This window comes from Lathyrus oleraceus, chromosome 6, assembly GCF_024323335.1.
Source record: "Lathyrus oleraceus cultivar Zhongwan6 chromosome 6, CAAS_Psat_ZW6_1.0, whole genome shotgun sequence".
Classification (NCBI taxonomy): domain Eukaryota; kingdom Viridiplantae; phylum Streptophyta; class Magnoliopsida; order Fabales; family Fabaceae; genus Lathyrus; species Lathyrus oleraceus.
This window is the reverse complement of record NC_066584.1, coordinates 398,656,098-398,662,097: the sequence shown is the minus strand read 5'-3', so window position 1 is coordinate 398,662,097 and position 6,000 is coordinate 398,656,098.

The following is a 6,000-nucleotide window of genomic DNA, read 5'->3' as shown; positions in this document are numbered from 1 at the left end:
GTAGAGATTCCTTTCGCCGAGGCTATCACCCAAATTTCGTCTTACGCCAAATTTCTCAAAGACATCTTGACCAACAAGCGTAGGCTTGACGATCCCAAACCCTTGGAATGAAATTTTATTTCCGAGGATAAACTCGCTAAGAAGGAGAAAGACCCTGGTAGTTTTTCTATACCTTGCAATTTAGGGAGTCATGTGATCGACAAAGCTTTCCTAGACTTAGGCGCTAGTGTGAGTTTAATGCCCTTAGCTATATGTAAAAGGTTAAACTTAGGAGAATTACAACCAACTAAGATGTCCCTTCAATTAGCCGATAGGTTTGTTAAGTACCCTGTAGGCATTTTAGAAGACATCCCAGTTAGGATCGGTCAACTTTATATCCCAACAGACTTCGTGGTCATGGATATCAAAGAAGACGAAGATATCCCTATCCTTTTAGGTAGACCATTCTTATCAACAGCCGGAGCTATAATAGATGTTAAAAGAGGAAAATTAACCTTCGAAGTAGGGGATGAAAAGATCAAGTTCATTCTTCCGAAATTCATGATGGCACCAATCCTAGGAGACGCATGTTATGCGATCGATATCATAGATGAGTGCATAAGAGAATTTGATCAAGAAGAACCCGTCATCGAACCATTTTCATACCCGGATGAAAATGATGACGAGCTAGAGGAAACGGAACCTCACGAATGTTTGGACCTTACTCCAGACCTTTCACCAAATTCTCAAAAACCAGCTCAAGAACTTAAGGAACTACCCAAGAACCTAAGATATGAGTTTTTGGATGAAGAAATGAACCGCCCAGTAATAGTTAGTGCCACCTTAAACCAAGACGAGACGAATCGACTCTTGAATTTTTTAAGAAGATACCCCTCTTCCTTAAGGTATAACATATCTGATTTAAAAGGTATAAGCCCATCCATGTGTATGCACAGGATCTCGCTAGAGGAGGATTCAAAACCTTCTAGAGAACATCAGAGACGAATCAACCCTGTAATGATAGAGGTGGTGATGAAGGAAGTCCTTAAATTACTAGAGGTTGGTATAATCTATCAAATCTCGGATAGTAAATGGTTAATTCTTGTACATGTGGTACCTAAAAAGGGAGGCATCACAGTCGTGCAGAACGAGAAGGGCGGGCATGTAGCTAAACGCATAGAAGGCGGATAGGCGTATGTGCATAGATTATAGGAAGCTTAATAAGGCAACTAGGAAGGACCATTTCCCCCTTCCATTCATAAATCAAATGCTTAAGCGTCTTGCCAGACACTCTTACTTTTGTTATCTTGATGGATATTCTGGATTTTTCCAAATACCCATACACCCCGAGGATCAAGAGAAAATAACCTTTACCTGTCCTTATGAAACGTTTGCTTACAGACGAATGCCGTTTAGACTCTGTAATGCGCCAGCTACTTCCTAACGTTGTACGATGTCAATCTTCGCAGATTATCTCAATGGAATTATGGAAGTATTCATTGACGACTTCTCTGTGTGTGGGTTAGACTTTGAAGACTGCCTTATTAACCTTGAGAAAATCCTAGAGAGATGCGTAGAAGTTAACCTTGTGTTAAACTGGGAGAAGTGACACTTTATGGTTAAAGAAGGCATAGTGTTAGGTCATATAATATCTCAAAGAGGCATTGAGGTCGACAAAGCAAAGATAGAAGTTATAGAAAACCTTAACCCTCCTAAGACAATTAGAGAAGTTCGTAGTTTCCTTGGACACACCGGTTTCTACCAACGCTTCATCAAAGATTTCTCTAAAATAACAAAACCCCTGACCGGCCTTCTGATGAAAGACATTGAATTCATTTTCGATGAAAAATGTATCGAGGCCTTTAACCGTTTAAAACAAGCATTAATTTCAGCACCCATTTTACCACCTCCGGATTGGACTAAACCCTTCGAAATAATGTGTGATGCTAGCGATTTCGCTATAGGAGCTGTTTTAGGGAAAAGAAGAGATAAGAAACTACATGTAATATATTACGCTAGTAGAACCCTAGATGCTGCTCAATTAAATTACACAACAACAGAGAAGGAACTCCTAGTTGTAGTTTTCGCAATCGATAAATTTAAGTCTTATCTTGTAGGATCTAAGATTATAGTCTATACAGACCATGCAGCTATCTGTTACCTTCTAAGCAAAAAGGATGCATAACCTAGATTACTCAGGTGGATCCTTTTGCTACAAGAACTCGACTTAGATATTAGAGACAAAAAAGGAACAGAAAACATAGTTGTCGACCATCTTTCCAGATTAGAGCATTTGAAGCCAGACCATTTACCTATAAATGATGACTTCACTTATGAAAGATTGATAGCTAAGTTAGATACCGTTCCCCTTAAACCTGATAGAGACAACCTTGGGACAGTTTCAAAAATTAGCAGAGTACCATGGCACGCTTATTTTGTGAACTATCTAGCCGCTGATATCATACCACCTGACCTCAACTATCAACAGAAGAAGAAGTTCTTTAAAGATATAAGACATTTCTATTGGGACGAACCACTCCTTTTCAAAAGAGGAACAGATAACATATTTCCAAGTTGCGTCCCAGAAGAAGAAGTCAGAAACATCATAGAGCATTGTCACTCTTCGCCCTATGGTGGACATTCAAGCACATCCAAGACATACGCTAAGATCCTTCAAGCTGGTCCTTATTGGCCAACACTATGGCGCGATGTCCATGCTTATATTGTCCAATGTGACCGGTGCCAACACGATGGAAACATCTCAAGACGTGACGAAATGCCTTTGAAGAACATCCAAGTAGTAGAACTATTTGACGTTTAGGGTATTGATTTCATGGGACCTTTTCCATCTTCGATGGGAAACAAGTACATTTTGGTAGTCGTTGACTATGTGTCCAAATGGATAAAAGCTATAGCCGCAGCCCCCAATGACACAAGAGCAGTCATCAAGATGTTCAAGAATAATAATTTTCCCAGATTTGGAGTACCACGACTTGTCATAAGTGATGGTGGATCACATTTTATATCCAGGATATTTAATAAACTCTTAAGAAAATATGGAGTAAAACACAAAGTAGCAACACCATATCACCCCCAAACTAATGGTCAAGTGGAAGTATCTAACAGAGAGATTAAGCAGATCTTGGAGAAAACTGTATCAATATCTAGAAAAGATTGGTATGAAAAGCTAACAGAAGCACTATGGGCTTACAAAACTGCTTACTAAACCCCTATTGGAACTACACCATACCAGTTGGTCTACGGGAAGTCATGCCACTTACCTTTTGAACTCAAGCACAAGGCATATTGGGCCATCAAGACCCTGAATTTGGATTACCTAGCATCTGGCAAGAAGCGAATCCTTGATATCCACAAATTGGAGGAACTCCGCCATAACGCTTACGAGAATGCCATTATATACAAAGAGAGAACCAAAGCTTGGCACGACAAAAGGATTGTGAAAAAGGAATTTAATATAGGCGACTTTGTTCTCCTCTTCAGTTCGAGATTATGACTTTTTCAGGTAAGCTGCGTTCGAGATGGACAGACCCCTTTGAGGTTTCCAAAATCCTAAAATCAGGGGCAATTGAAATCCAGAACAATTCCTGTAATCCATTTGTGGTAAATGGACAAAGACTGAAGCAATACCAAGGAGGTGGCATCCCCACAGAATGCCATGACCAAACTTTGATCGACCCTCCAATTCCTACCTCTAATATATAAAGTTCGAATCGTCAAGCTAACGACGTTAAACAAGCGCTGCATGGGAGGCAACCCATGATTTCTTTTCCTTTACTTTACTTTTACTATTTCAATTTATATTTTTATTTGTTTTATGTATATGTATATCTATGTGGAGACTAACAATTATAATATTTGCGATTTCAGGTGTCCTCTGTTTCTAATCTAACTTTTCAGGATGGAAAATTGCGACATTATGCCATAATCTTTTGTGACCCAGTTCAAGAGCAACGCTACGCCATGCGTTCCCAGCGACCAATGCTGCCCACCAGATATCCCGACTCGAGCTGCATGGAGGCATTAGAAATTGAGCCTAGTGTCAGGCATTTGTGTAATCAGTTGCAATGGGATGAATATACTGATGATATGCATGTGACTTACAGGAACCTGACTTTGGAGTTCTTGAGCTCGCTAACCTACGAGCCCTATGTTGGTCACGCTAGTGATGGTGGATATATTAATTTCAGGTTGTTTGGGGCAGAATACACCTTTAACCACAAGCGTTTTAGTGACTTACTTGGATTTTAGGCTGCTTATGATGCTTCATCCGAGGTCCCCATGAGCTATTTTCTGAGCCGAGACGTTCAGAAGTTTTAGAGTGACATTACGTGTGGAGGTAGCTCTGACCCTTCCACCAAAATCTCCAACAAGATTCACAACCCTGCTTTCATATACTTTCAGATGATCATTGCCCACACCTTCCTGGGGAAGAGTGACCCTGATACGCATGTGAGTGTTGAAGAGATCTTTTTCATGTATTGTACCACTGAGTCACGCCCAATAGACTGCGGAGCTTTCCTGATCGAGAGTCTAGATCTTAATGCTCGCTCCGCTGTAAGCCCTATACACGTTAGAAGCACGGTGACTCATATAGCCTCAGTCCTGGGACTTGATAGAAGACTATCTCATTTAACGTCTTACTGCAGATACACCTTGATGGATATTGATTTCTCTCTGAACCGTGGCCTCATGAGGAGATCTTCTTTCCAACCGGATCAATACAGGCTATTAATCGAGGGTGAGACTATTCACTACTTCACTTTACCGGCCCTCAGGTAACTTGTGTTATTGATCAGGCCAACTGGGCCTACGCCATAGAAGGGCAGGGAGAGATAGTAGACGAGCCGAAAATCGCACCTATCAGAATCAAAGTTTGAACCAACAATCCGAATCTCCAGAATCCGAGCATGCAGTCTGAACTAGTTAAGCTTCGCATGCAGATAGCCCAGCTTCGCCAGGAGCTTGCTGACGTTGCTTTGCAGGTCGAAGTATCAGTCGCCTCACATGACACCGAAACTGATATACTAAATAATCAGATCGCCGACCTCCGACGCCAGATCGCAGAGCTTCGAGGATACGAAGTCGAGGAGACTCCACTATACCCTGAGCGTTGATGCCATCACCAACCAAGAAATACCGTTTGATTTTCCTATTTCCCGTTATTTATTATTTATGCTTATTTTTATTGTTTCCTTTTATATTATGCTTGCTTTATCTTTCCTAAGATCTCTGGACCCGTGACTTATTATTAACTCTTCACACACACACACACCACACACACACACACACACACACACACACCACACACACACACATATATATATATATATAATATATATATATATGTATATATATATATATATATATATATATATATATATATATATAAATATATATATATGCATTATTATTATTATGTTTTTATGTCCATTTTATTTTATTTTATTTTATTTCACTTTACTATTTTATTTAGTTTTATTTTATTTTGTTTTGTTTTATTTTATTTCATTTTACTTTATTTTGTTTTTTCAAGCTTAAATAAAAAAAAATAGCATTCATAGAAACCTATGTGCACCCCCTTTACAAAAATGAAGACAAAAAGATTGAGACCCAAGTAGCAATGACCAAATCCGGCCCAACTAAATCCGAAGACATGGCGGGAGCCATGATGTCTGGAACTTTAACAGACAGAATCCCTATTTTCACCATTTTTCACCTTCTTCAACCTCTCCAAACCCATTTTCTCCTCCTCCTCCAAACTCCACCAAAGTTCAGATAAAAATCCCAACTTTCTCATTGTAGCTCCAAGTCATTACCATTTCCAAACTTCACTCAACCATCTCTCCACCAAAAACCCACTTAAACTCCATTTTTCATTTCCTTTCTATAAATATCCATTTTTCTCTATAATCACCACTAATGGTCGGAATGGAGTTCAACAACATCATTCTTTGTGGAGGAAAACCCGGAGAGCGACAAAACAAGATTTTGTAAAAATTG